Genomic DNA, 15,020 nt, shown 5'->3' with positions numbered 1-15,020 from the left:
TACACTCACTTGTCCTTGGCTAAGATCTCCAAGTCTTTCCATCTGCACAAGTTTGAGATCTCCTTTGTTAACGGCCCAGATGTTCTCACTTAATCTATGATCCGGAACTTCCCTTATGATGAGAATAACTTGCTGATCAGTATTGGACAGTTGGCTACCGGTATGCTCTTGCCTTTGTTTAGTATAAAGGATCCTTTCTACTATGACATTTTGTCTACCAGGGATGACCCGGTGAACAATACTCAGGTCCGAGGAGTCATGCAATATACTAGTAATTATTGGCGTGCCCTTCATGAATGTTGGTATCGTAGCAAAGGTAAGACCACTTTGAAGTCCTATGACCCCTTTGCTGCTGGGAGATATAAGCAAGAGGATTATACCCTTGCCAACTTCAATGCTACTATGATGATGCAATCCAGAAAAGCAACCTTCTCCCGTGGTGTGTTGGTCCACATCGTATCCATGTTACCGCCAAGAAAATTAAAGAAGGTAATAGCCTTACTTTGCTGGAGGATATTGACAAGATCGGGTTGACTTTCATCCCCTAATCTGCTAAGATTTTCTTGCCGGAGTATGATCGTATTCATCTAGACCATGATGATTGTTGGGCGCGTACTCCTCTCTGCATTGTGGGTCCCTGGGCTTGTGGTTTTACTACCACCGATCCCAGTGTTCCTCGTACGACTTCATCTCTGCCTGCTAAGTATGATGGATATCAGCCCTGGGTCTTCAATCCTGTTACTTCTCAACGAGTTAAAATTCGTTTGTTACGAAGCCTTTTTATCTTCCTTTTGTGGCCTTTGCTGAATGTTTTTGATATTTTCTTTGTAGCCTGCTCCTACTTCATCTGCTGGAACTGCTCCGAGTTTTGCTGGTGGGACTTCCCCGGGATCTGCTGGTAACTTCGTAGCCGCCAGAACCAGGAAAAGGAAGGCTTCGATTGAAGCTAAGACAACACATGCGAAGGTAAGGATTATAACCCTACCTTAGTGTTCTTAGATTCCTTAGTATTTTTTCCCTGATCTTTAGCTTGCGCATGTGTTCTCCTATAGTCTTCCAAGAAGAAAGGCAAATTGAAGGCTGTGATTTATGTTGAAGAATCTGATGAGGATCCCAAGGCTGCTGCGAAAGAACAAGATGACGAAGATATGGAGGACGTCTAGGATACCGCCTTTAGCCCTCACTTGGATGATATTGAGGAAGATTTTTCCAAAGATATTCCCAGCCCCATTCGTGCTGTCTCTATGGAAGGTGAAAACCTCCCCGTTGGTGGTGATGCTTCATTGGTGAGCCCAGTTAGTGCTCAATCTGCGACTCCTACTTCGTTTCCAAAGGTACCCTCATTTTCTTCTCATGGTGATCTGCAACTTGTTATCTCAGCTACTACCAGTGTTGTAGTGATATCTTCCAAGAATCTTCCATCATCTCCCGCTACTTCGATTCACTCGAGTGGTTCGTTTGCGAAGGGTGTGGCCCCTGTGGTGAGGGATGGTAGTTCAGACTCTCATCCAAAGAAAAAGGTTGTGATTTCTCTTGGTAGATTCTCTTTCAGTGTTACGCCTGCTTCTTTGGGGAGAGCTCAGTCTGTTTCTACTGCCACTGCTTGTAAAGTTTTTGGACCTCCACCTTCGTGACCAGATTGGACCGTGCTGGGTAATCTTTCCTCTGCTGGTGATATGGACTTAGGTGGTGATTCTATCCAATCCTTCTCTTCGGTTCCCATCTCATCCACCATGCGTCTCTTTGTCATGGAGAAGACTCAGTACTTGTGCCCCACGCTCGCTCTCAAGCGATTGGTAAGATTCTTACGGATCTTGGAAAGGGTAAGTTACCTGAGATCTTGAGCCTTTGGAGTTTTGACGATGCCATCCTTGAAGCCATATTGCGAAATTCAAAGGGTCCCTTTTCTACTGAGGTTGATCATCATCAACTGACCGGTTTTTTGGAGGTTGCTTCATAGTTAGATGTTCTGTCTGCTCAGTATCGTGTGGCCAAGGATCTATTCTTTGACTCAGGCTGCCTTCATTCTGGCCATAGCTTTGGTGAAATCCGTAGGGGTAGCATCCAAGAGATGGAGGCTTTTATGGAAACCTATGTTTATTTCCTTCCTTGTCTTTCGTTGTTCAGTAAGTGAATATTACCTCATGGTTTTCGCGTTGTTTTGAACCTCCATTTGTTTTTATTCTCCGCTATTTGCAGCTTTGCAAACAAATCGACGTTGGCTATACCTTGTTAAAGTTTTATAGAACTAAGTGTATTCACTTGAGTGCTCTGCTGGAGCGTACCCGCCAAGATTATGCCCTGGCTAGCATACAACAACCTTCTTCCAGTGATGATAATTCTACTGCCAAGATATCTTTGTTAGAGAAAGATCTGAGGAAAACTCATAGGTCCCTAGAGGCTTGCTTGCTGGCTCTTGAGAGAGAAAATAATGCTGCAAAAGAAGCCGAGGATGGTCGCAAGGCTGCTGATTCTGCTCCGGCTGCTGAATCCTCCAAAGTCATAGGTTCGTTTTTCCTTTCCCTTAGCTTTGTCTTCATTTTTGTTTGGTAATCTAGTCCTGAGACAACCTACGCCTGCCAGCTGGTAGCTCTAGTGAACTTAGACATCTCCGGGAGCAGGTACTAAAGTTGACCTCTGATGTTTGGTATTATCAGAAGAAGTCTGACAGGTTGATGAACGTGACTGTTCATAACGAGGCCCAATTTCTCTTGAATCCGCTCATAACGTAGATCTTGTGAAGCAGATGGCTTCACTTCGTAAAGAATATGACGAATCCTTTAAGTGGAAAGAGGGTTTCATTTTAAGGCAAAAGTAGGATATTTCCTTAATTGAGAAACGCTTCCCAGCTCAAGAAATTATCCGTAAAAAGTATCATGCGGATTTCGAAGATGCATGCGCTTCCTTAGCTAAGGTTACTGCTGAACGCAATGTTTTGTCTTCTGAGGTCTGTTTTCTTAAGAACAAACTTATTGAGGCTGGTTCCGTGCCTTCCTTCATGTCCCATGCATCTTTGGTTAAGATATTGGAAGAGTTAGAGAATGTTTACCAGGTTTTATCCTCTGAGAATGCTTCGCTCCGGATTGATGTTGAGGATCTTCGGACCGAACGTGACACCCTTGTGGAGGATCTTGATTCCGTGAGGTGGATATTGCCGAAGCCCAGCATAGTTTAGAAGAATCCCTTAGCCACTCCGGAGGTAGCTGAGGATATTCTTGTTTCAGCATTCTTCATGCCCCATACCGTCTTTGCTTTTTTCTTATCCCTTTTGCGTCCGCAGGTCTCCAGGAGCATCTTGTGGGTGCAAATGCTAAAATTATCCGTCTCGAGGGCCAAGTATCTACATTGGAGACAACTCGTCAATTTGATGCTGCTTTAAAGTTCAAGGCTATGTCACTTCAGGAGGCTAATGACCAGCTTAGTGCTCAGATGATGGAGCTTCGTCGGAAATCAGCTTCAGATCTGGAGGCTCGGTCCTCCCAGATGAAGGTGCAGTTCGAGCGTTCGTCCATCGACTACATCAACAATGCCTTTGATGAAGCTGAACTCCAAGCTGACGGGGTCGTCTCCTCGTCTTCCTTATCCTTGATCATGTTGTCTCGGCCTTTTCTTACCCAGACTCTTTGTTGTTTTATGCCCCCAGTTGAGGTGCCTTTATGATGTCTCCCTTCTTTGAAACAATGTTTTCTGATGGTTTGAACCTTTGTTATTTGCAACGTTTAAGACATGTCAGACATATTTTTGTAATATTATTGTTTCTCTCATGTTTTGCATGAATATTTTGTCTTAGACGTATTGTGTCTAATTGTTTGCACAATCAAGTTATCAAAAGGTGCTAAGGTATGCTCAACCTTTGGTGGAACATTCAACATCCTACTTAAGTATCCTTTGTCCAGAAGGTACCGTGGTGGCGAGGGTTCCTACATGGGAAATAGTTTTACTGTAACCCTACGCGTTCAGCGCGAAAACTGCTTTACTTCGACAAGGTATCTCTATAGGGAATATCTTATTTTTTTCTTATGCCTCATGAAAGGAGCCTTCGCCCCGAGGACCCGAGATTGACATATGCGCAATTATGCCTTACCTTGCCTCATTTTCTGAAGGAGGGTGTCTATTCTAACCCAATTTTATTAATCAAAGACTAATTTTTTAACAAAAATTCTTCCATTGATTAATAAGGTTTATAATACCTTTGATCGGGGATAGAACATGGTAGGAAACTTCCCGTTCCTTTCTTCTCCTGAGTAGTCACCATTCTCTTATGAGTAGTATTTTTGTTAGGTACATTGCATTCCAGAGATGTTGTAATACTTCACCTTTGGGGGTCCTTAGGTAGTAAGACCCTTTTCCGGCAATGTCGTGTATGATGTAGGTCCGTCCCATGTCGGAGCTAGATTGCCCCACTCCTTCTTTCTTTGGTATGGTGGAATTTGTCGTAGTACGTACTCTTCGACCACGAAGTTTCAGGGGATTACCCGTTTGTTATATTCCCGAGCTAGCCTTCATTGATAGTTTACCATCTTTTGCAAAGCTACCTGCCTCCTTTATTTAAGGTCATCCAGCTTCTGTAACATCAAGTCTGTTGTTATATTCTTCTCCCATGCCTTCATTTTTGTTGTTGGGAGTATTACCTCCCTTGGGATGACTATTTCGACTCCGTAGGTCAACAAGAATGGATTTTCCCCTGTAGCTGACCTTCTTGTAATTCGATAGGCCCATAAGACGTTGTACAGTTGTTCACACCATCTCTTCTTGTATACTCCTATCTTCTTCTTTAAGTTCATCGCTACGGTTTTGTTGGTTTCCTCCGCCTGTCCATTGCTCTTAGGGTATATAGAAGTGGACTTGTTCTTCTGAATGTTGAAAGTTTCAAACAACATGTCGATGTTCTTTCCTTGTAACTATTTGCCATTGTCAGAGACTATGGCGGATGGTATTTTGAACCTGCATATGATTTGTTCAAACAAGAATTTAATGACATCTGTGTCTCTGATTCTTTCCAAAGGCTTTGCTTCCACCCACTTGGTGAAGTAGTCCGTAGCCACAATGAGGTATTTTCTTTTCGAAGTTCTTTCTATCAAGGGTCCGACAATATCAACCCCCCATTTGACAAATGGCCAAGGGCTGATGACTGAGTTGAGATCCGTTGCTGGTGCTTTGATCTTCCTGGCAAATAGTTGGCATCTTTCGCACCGCTTAGCCGCGTTCTTTGAATCTTCGTCCATGCTTAGCCAATAGTATCCTTGCATTTTGTCTTTAACCGCCAAGGATCTTCTTCCACTATGGTTGCCGGTATCTCCATTGTGTATATCGTGGAGTATTCTCCTTCCTTCGGTTTGTGAGAGGCACCGCATCAGAGGTCCGAAAAATGACTTCCTATACAGTATTCTGCCACGAAGGCTGTATATTGCTGCTTTTAACTCGAGTTTCCGGGTTTCTTTAACATCGGCTGGTAAGATACCTTTGTCAAGGTACTGGTGGATTGGAGTTCTCCTATCCTCTTCTTCTTCGCTGTCATTGTCTTCGTCTGACATAGATTGGTCTTTGTCAGACTCTCCAGCTTCGTCATCTGGCTATTTTCTTTCTTCGTTTGCTTTTCCTTTATCTGCTTCTCTCATGGACCGAGTTTGAACAGCCAAAGCCTCCTTAGCGCCTGGAGTAGGTCCTTCTATCGAAGGTTCGTAGATCCTTCCAATTTGCACGGCTGTGATATTTCTGTCTATTATCATAGAGGATATGAATGCTAAGGCGTTTACGTGTCTGTTGTATTTTCGACATACATGGATGAATGCTACGTTGTTGATATAGGACGCATGCTCCTGAGCTGTCTCTAAGTACGAAGATAGCACTGGATCCAAAGTTTGGTATTTGAGTTCGATTTTGTCTAATGACCAACTGTGAGTCACTAGTCAATCGAACATCTGATAAGCCTAGCTCCCGTTCCAAGCGTAAACCATGTATGACCGCCTCATATTTTGTGATGTTATTGGTGTATTGTTTGAATTCTAACATGAATGCATAGATGAGTCTATCTCTGGTGGGGGTTGTTATTACAATCCATATGCCTGCACCTTCTCAATTGGAAGAGCCATCTACGAATATTTCCCACCTTCATGAGTTCTGAGGTTCTAACAGGTCCTCCGGGTCTTGCTTGTCTTCCTCCATTTCTGGGATGTCATCTATCTCCGCTTCGTATATGAGAGGTAGGTCTGCCAGAAAGTCTGCTAAGGTTTGTGATTTCTCAGCCTTCCTTGTTTCAAAGATTTTGTGGAACTGCTTGATCATGGCATTCCATTTTGCCACCCTTCCAACCTTCTCCGCGCTATCGAGGATTTGACCTATCTGAGCTTTAGTGAAGACTCAGATGGTATGTGCATCAAAATATATCCTTAGTTTTTGTGTTGCAACTACTAAGACATATATGAGTCGCTCCACCTTGGCGTAGTTACGCTGTGTCTTGCTGATATAGTAAATGGGCTTTTCTCCTTGCCCTTGGTCTCGTACCAATACTGCGCTTACACCATAGTTTGTTGCTGCTAAATATAGGGTGAGTATTTCACTTGGCTCTGAATTTTGTAAGATAGGTACTGAGGTCAAGTACTTCTTGATTTTTTGGAAAGCTTGCTCGCACTCCGTGGTCCATATGAACCTTCTTCCTTTCCTTAGGGTGTCGAAAAATGCTTTGCATTTGTCCGATGACCTTGCTATGAATCTTCCCATGGAGGCCAGGATTCCATTTAGCTTTTGTACTCCTTTTAGTTTTTTTGGAGATGGCATCTCCATTATTGCTCTGAACCTTTTTTGGTCCACTTCTATTCCTCGCTTAGTTACCAAGTACCCAAGGAACTTTCATGAGGTTACTCCAAATATGCATTTTTCCGGGTTTACTTTCATGTGAAAGTTTCTCATGGCTCCAAATATCTCTCTTAGGTCTGACAGGTGATTTTTCGCGTCTTTGCTTTTGACGAGCATGTCGTCCATGTATACCTATAGTATCTCGCCTACCCATGGCTTAAAGATTCTGTCTACCAATCGCTGATATGTTTCCCCCGCGTTCTTTAGTCCAAAAGGCATCCTTGTATATCAATACAAGCCTCGTGGGGTAAAGAATGCAGTATGCTCCTGGTCTTCTTCTGCAAGGGCGATTTGGTCGTAACCGGAATAACCATCCATGAAGGATAGTCTTTGATGACCTTCGGTTGCATTGACCAGTTAGTCAATATTTGGCAACGGGTAGCTGTCCTTGGGGCATGCTTTGTTGAGATTTCTAAAGTCGATGCAAATGCCCACCCCTCCATTCTTCGTAGGTACAATGATGATGTTGGATATCCACGTGGGATACTTGACTTCTCGTATGAATCCTGCTTGAAAAAGCGGGGGTCTAACACCACCACCCAATATTTCGCTTAGCAATCTGTATGGACAAACTCGAATATACTTTTAATAGAATCAACAAGACTCAATCAATTAAAAGTATATCAACAAGTTTATATATTTCTCTTGATTTGATTTCCTCAAACATAAACTGTGAGTACTAATCAAATACAAGGAATAACTTGGATGGTACCAAAGACCAATATCCAAGGATCAATCAATGACAATCAACAACCAAAGGTTGGATTAATATAATTGATGATCTAACACACAACCTGTATTATTTCAATTATAAAGATAAAATAATATAATGCGGAAACTGAAATAACACAGACACCAGAAATTTTGTTAACGAGGAAACCGCAAATGCAGAAAAACCTCGGGACCTAGTCCAGGTTGAACACACATTGTATTAAGCCGCTATAGACACTAGCCTACTCCAAGCTAACTTCGGACTGGACTGTAGTTGAGCCCCAATCAATCTCCCACTGATCCAAGGTACAGTTGTACTCCATACGCCTCTGATCCCAGTAGGATACTGCGCACTTGATTCCCTTAGATGATACCACCCACAACTAAGAGTTGCTACGACCCAAAATCGCAGGCTTTAACAATAAACAAATATGTCTCACAAATACAAGTTTATCAAAGGATCAATCTGTCTCCCACAGAAAAACCCTAAAGTTTTTGTTCCATCTTTTGATAATAATCAAGGTGAACAGAAATCAATTGATAATCCGGTCTTATATTCCCGAAGAACAGCCTAGATAAATCAATCACCTCACAACAATCTTAATCGTATGGTAGCGAAACAAGATGTTGCGGAATCACAAACAATGAGACGAAGATGTTTGTGACTACTTTTTATATCTTGCCTATAGGAGATATTAATCTCAAGCCAGTCAATCTGATTGTAATCGTACGATAGAAGATGCAATATCATATCACACAATTACGATAAAAGTAGTTTCGGTCTGGCTTCACAATCCCAATGAAGTGTTTAAGTCGTTAACCTGGTTTTAGAAGAAGAAAACCAAAGGTTAAAGGAGAAACGACTCTAGTACGCAAACAAGTATCACACGCGAGGTGTGGGGATTATTTTTGCAGAGTTTCTAGATGTCCCCTTATATATTCTTTCAAATCAGGATTTCTCCTTGGTCACAAAGCAAACATTATCCACCGTTAGATGAAAACCTGATTTAGATTCAAGATAATATTTCTCAACCGTTAGATCGAAAACTTAGCTTGTTATACACACATGAAATGTACGCTTCTAGGTTTGTTAACCGTACCCAAATGTGTACATTGTTGGTTCAACAATAGTTAACCAAAAAGTTAGACATATGAGCATTTCATACCAACCATATTCTTCTTCACCATAACTTGTTCAAGTGACTCAAATGAACTAGTTAGAGAGTTGTTCAATTGCAAGGAAATCTTATGTACTACACAAGACACAATTGAAGCAAAGATGATTTGATTCACTTGAATCGGTTCTTGAACTTTATGTCCACGGTTTGCAATTTGCATTCCTTAGTCTTTATAAGTTTAAGTTCAGAAATCATCTTCAGATATATAACCTTCTTAAGTTCGCACACTAGGTTCGCGGACTTAAGCAACCGAGCAAAGTTTACAAACTCCAGCAGAAAATATCGGCAAAGACTTTCTGCCGGTTCGCGGACTGGTACTCACGTAAAAAGTTTGTCAACTCCAGCAGAATTTCTCGGGATAAGAAGTTCGGCAGTTCGTGGATTGAGTTCGCGGACTTAGAAACAAGCCGTTCTTCCGGTTTCTCTTGATCAACAAAGTTCGAAAACTTTGGTTCAAGGAATAGGACTTATCCACATATGTGTTTCCACAACAATACTTATGTCCATCATTGGTTATGTAATCTAAACTCTCATTCCAACCATTGAAACATTCTTAGAGGACGTTATATAGTTGTTACACCATTTCTCGTCAAAGCAATTTTCAAAGTGATTGAAACATATCATGACTTTCGTCACTAGATAAAGATAAACATGGTCGAAGCGAATCGCTTACTAACACATATTTTGAGATATAGATAGGAGAGGTATACTTGGCTCGAAATACCAAATGTGTATAATTTAAGTCTATATATAGCATACGACCTTTTGTCTCAAGAAGTAGGATATAGAGTAGATAGACTTTTGACTGACAGATAAGTTCAAGTCTTCACATACCTTTTTGTCGAGAAGTTCCACCGGTTCCTTGAGTAGTTCTTCTTCTTGTATGATGAATCTCCATGAAGTCCTTGAGATCAACTACACTTTCTATCCTAGTCCGAGACTTAGCTATATTAGACTAGAAATCAAGACTTATAGTTTTGATCACTAACATTGACAAACATGCTTCAGATAGCAACACATGTGATTTCGACCGAGCAATGCTCTAACACTACTGCTAGGAGTTTTTGTAACTCCTTCTCCACTGCTTCTTGGTAGATATCTGCCACTTTGCGGTTTCGTTGCTTGAATGGTGGCATTTCTGGTTTGAGCTTAAGGTGGTGGGAGACCAAATTCGGGTCAATTCCTGGCATGTCTTCCATTGACCACACAAAGACATCTGCGTAATCCCGTAATAGCCTTTGTAGTTGCATCTCATATTCCTTTTCCAGTAGAGTGTCGATGTTGATCATATTTGGCTCTGCCTCCATTCCGATGTTGGTTTTTTTTGTTGGTTCTACCTGTGAAAAGGTTGGCTTCCGAGGTTGTAGAGGAGTGCATTTCTGTAATTGTCATTTAGTAGAGACGTCCGCTACCGGAGTGGCGGAGGTGCTTGCTTCATGAGCTGAGGGGCCTTCCGGGACTTTGAAGCTTCCATATTTTATTTCATTAGTATTTTCCCTTCGTCGTTTTCTTTCTTTTTGCTGTATAGAAACCCTTTCTTCGTTGAGCCTAACATCTGCTAGATTTCATAGCCTTGCGTCTTGATGATCACATTTGATTTCCATTTCACCAATGGGTTTAGGGAATCGAAGATACTGATGATAGGTCGAAGTTGTTCCTCTTGATCGATGGACCCACAGTTGTCCCATAATGACGTTGTATGGTGAAGGTGCTTCCACGACACAGAACCTTGTGTTGGTTACTAAGGGTCATGCGTGTACCTGTAAGAAATTTTTTCCCTTTGGTCTAGAGACCGCTCCATTGAAATCGTATATTGTGCAAGTGGATGAATCCATTTGCTCAGCTGTTAAACCCATACGTAAGTAAGGTTCGTATAACAATACATTTAACGAACTGCCCCCATCAATGAGGACCTTCGTAACATTCCATCCATGTATTGGAAGAGTGATCACAAGAGGATCGTTGTGCATCTCGACTTCCTGGTTGACGTCTCTTGTTTAGAATGTTAATGGCGTATCCATTCATTCTTCCCAAGTGCTAGTAGGTGGTCGACTTAGCTTGAACACCTCTTGGTCTTCTAGCTTTCTTCCGTTCTGATCCAATTCGAGGATGTCTTCGAGTAGCTCCTCATGGCCTCCACTGTAGAAGGTGATCATGTTGATGTATTTGCTGTCCTGAGGTAGTTTTTACCCTTTTATTTGGGGCTAACTCAGCATTCGCTGGTTCAATTTGCACATATTCCGTGAACTTGCCTTCGTCTATGAATCTCTGAATCATGTTCCGTAGGTGATAGCATGTGTCAGTTGTATGCCCGTAGTACTGTTGGTACTCACAGTATTACTTAGCCTCATTTGTTTTATCTGTTTGCTTTACCCTAGTGTTAGGGTAAGGAAAGCTCGGCTTTGCTCCTTCTTTGCATAGAATGTGGGAGAACGTCGTGTTTATCTTTGTGTAGACTTTATCTACAAATTCTTATCTTCCCTTTCCTCTTCCTTTTCCATCTCCGTATTTCGATCTTTTGTCTCGATAGATGGTTCTGCCCCCGACTTCATTTTGCCTCTTAGGTATCTCCGGAATTAATTCCAGAGAGTTGGTTCGCTGCGGAGCTGTTGGTCTCTTTGTTTGCGCCCTGGGGTTCTCCTTCTGGATTTCTTCAAGTCTGATGTAGAGATCTTGGACAACCCTAATCTATCCTTTGGAATCAAGGTCTCGGTTGTGAAGCTCCACGAAGATAGAAGAGGTTCTATCAAGTCCGTACTTATAGCAATTAATGCTAATTTCTGGGTTGACTTTCCTGATTGCTTGGCATGTCTTCTGCCACCTGTCTGTGTATTGCATCAATGTTTCCCGGGGTCTGATAGCTAAAGAAAATAGCCTACCTAACCCTGCCTTTGTTGACTTGTTGTACATGTATGTCTCCAAGAACACCGTAGACAATTGCTCAAAAGAGTCAATTGAGTTTGCTGGTAAATTATCATACCACGCCAATGTTGATCCCGTCAAGATTGCAGGAAAGTACCTAAAAAGTACTACCTCATTTCTTTCCCAATGGGAAAGAAAACGAGTATATTATCGTAGGTGGGCTACGGGATCTGAGGTACCATTGTATGCCTGAAGCGTAGGTACTGGGCATTGCGGTGGGATGGGCACCCTCAAAATGCGAAAAGACAACGGAGATATTGTCGCTTCTTGGAGTACTTCTTCCAGCCTTGCGTCTGCGTGGCCGGTTTTCAGTTCTTGTATTTCTTTCCGCATCTTCTCCATTTGTTCCATGATGATGTTCACATTGTGAGCATCTATGGAAAATGCTTCATCATACTAAGACTGAGAAGGCTTGTAAGATGGATCCATCTTGTATGGATCATGTCGGGTGTTCCTGGCTCCCCCTGGTGGGTTAGCCTTTGGTGGTTTAGGATCCACTCTTCGTCTTCCTGAGATAGCTCTGTTTTCACGCCTCTTTAACGGAGGGTGAGTTTGGGAACCTTCGATCTGTACATCCAGCATGTCTTTTAGGTTCTAGTTCTCCTGTGCCATCACGTGCATTGCATCCTCATGCTCCTTGTTACGTAGTAGCAAAGCTACTACTTGTGATGCCATTTTTTCTTCATTGTGGATTCCACCACTCTGAGGAGTGTTGTCGGATAGATCCTCAGAGTCATCCAATCCTTCTTCTATGACCGGAGTGTCGGGATCTAGTTGTATTGGAGTCAGGTTTCCCAACCCTCGTCCCGTAGAAGCTAAGGTTCTGTGTAACCTTGTGATAGCCACAGGTGGCTTCGTAACATTGGGACACTCCGGTAATGACATGTCGTACTGTGGTTGTGCTCCTGATGTTTGTCCCATCCCCTCAGTAGGATTAGGTGGTATGTTAGCAGCCGTTCTTCTTGATATCTCGCTTTGTCCGTCCTTCGCTTCATTCCTTTGGTTTGTTCGAGACGGGTTTTGAAATTTGCCTCTTGTAACAGTAGGTCGTGAACTTGTTGGTACATCACTTGGGTTTTTGTTATCATGTGGTCACAGAGAAAACGAAAAAATTTGCTGAGATGCCTTCGCTAAAAGTAACAATTAATGTTCTGACATAGAAGACGGCTAAGCACCTTTTTCAGAAATAGTACGAGAATGACATCTGAAAAGATGGGTATTTAATTTTTTATGAAACCTTTGGAGAAAACAACCTTAAATGTTGAAAACAAATTAGAAAGGGTGTCAGATCTTTCACGAAAAGAGGTTATTAAATGCATTGGGAGACATTTTTTCCTTATTTTTTTTCACTGAGATTCCTCTGCGATCATAGGTACTCAGATCTAGAGGATACCTTGTCGGAAAAGGTCGTTTTAGTATAAAACAAAAGTTTTAAAGTTTTGTGAATGCGTTTTTTTCCAAAAACTTTGTAGATCTATAAGATTGCAAGTCTTTAGAGGCTATGAACTCAAAGAACTTGCGTAGAGAACGGATGAACAAATCACTAGAGAGTGAGATTCATCGTTCCAGAACTCAGATCTCTTCGTTAAAGAAGATGCGTAAGTTAAAAAGTAAAGGAAGGTAAAAACTCAAGTTGGTGAGAAAAACCTTCTAGCGCCAAACCGTGACTACTAATTTTCCCATAGTCTAGAATCTTCCTAAAATAATTGAGAGAACACAAAATATAACTAATTTTCCCATCTCAGAGAATCGGATACTTTGTAGTATCGATACCTCTGTTGAACTGATAATGCTAAGTTATAAAATATATCTAAGATCACAATAATAACAAATAACATAAATATAATGTAAATGGAACTAAGTTATCATGAGACACAAGAGATTACGTGGTTCGACTTTCGTCTACGTCCATGGGATAATGAGTGATTGTTTGTATTAAGTTTTGGTGGTTATAAAGATCTTAAATGCGTCCCAAAATAATTGAGAGAACACAAATTGAAGTAAATACTTAAGTTCTAAACATTAAAGAGGTCTAAGCTTAATAGTAGATCTTCTTTTCCTAAGTCTATCATGCCCTTGATTTGTTTGTGAAGCTTGGTATTTATAGCCCCTTCTGCTCCAGGTATATATCTTTGATGTCTTTGGATCCATCGTTGCTGATATACCTTTCGTACAAATGGTACCTTCGTTCACCGCATGCTTTCTCCAGCCGGACTCTGCCACCTCAGCTGACCCACGTTCCTTCGGGAACTTCCCAACCTCAGTACAGATTGTACCTTCGTTCACCGCTAACCTTTTCCAGTCAAATTATGCCACATCATCTCTCTCCATGTGCTTTGATTAAGCGTGTATATAAGAGATTTGTGCATTTAATGCTGATTAGATATGTCACCTACCTCTGTCCCTTCGCCAGCTGCCTCTCTCTGGACTAGGCTTTTACTTTTCTATCTTGGCCTTCGAGGTATCCCTTCTTGGGATAAGATAAGGTAGATCTGTGAAGGTATCTTCTGTTACTCAGGTTTTTCTGTACAACGAGGGCTCTACAGTTATCTTGTATGTGTCTACTGAAACCGTGACACGTGCTCCACAGAATATTGGTATTCACAACTGGAAATCGATAGCAATAGAAAAAGTCGATCTTACCTCAAAATTCAGATTTATGTTTCCCCAAGAGCAGCCTAGATTATTATTCCCCCATAAGTATTAAAATTGTGGAATCAACAAAGTCTGAGACGAAGAGAACTTTGATAATTTATATCTATCTTGATTCATGGAGCAAGATCAACAATCATTTCAAGATCAGGATACTCGAGCTATCAAGATAAATAATAGCCGGAATCGTCTTCATGAATCCTTGTGAAGTCTTTGTAGTCGGAGAACCCTAAAAGGATTTTAAGAAGAGGATGACCATATTTTATAGCTAGGAGACACCAAAAAGTAGTGTCAGGATTAAAAAATACCATTTGTTTGAGGTTCCCCTTTTATAGACAATCAAAGCATATGTTTCTTTAGGTTTAAGCTAAGATAGATTTGGTAGCAAGCAAAAATATCCACCGTTAGATGAATCTTTGGATCTGATTAACATAACAAGATATGCACTCTGGTTAGGATGAACCGTAACCGAGTCATGTACAAATACCATACTCATGAATGGTTAGCCGAAACTAGCCAACTAAACTCTATGCTTGAGCATTTTCGTATAATACTTAAGACTTTACATTGAGTAACAATTATTTGATCAAATATGTCTATAGTGTTTTTAGAGATTATTCAAATGCTAATTATCTCGGAGAAATAATTTTATGTGCATAAGAATTTGATTGACATGGTAAGTAGGAGTATTAGGTACATATA

This window comes from Papaver somniferum, chromosome 6 (genome assembly GCF_003573695.1).
Source record: "Papaver somniferum cultivar HN1 chromosome 6, ASM357369v1, whole genome shotgun sequence".
NCBI classification, from domain to species: Eukaryota; Viridiplantae; Streptophyta; class Magnoliopsida; order Ranunculales; family Papaveraceae; genus Papaver; species Papaver somniferum.
The sequence above is the reverse complement of the archived record's forward strand: the minus strand, read 5'-3'. Positions refer to the sequence as shown.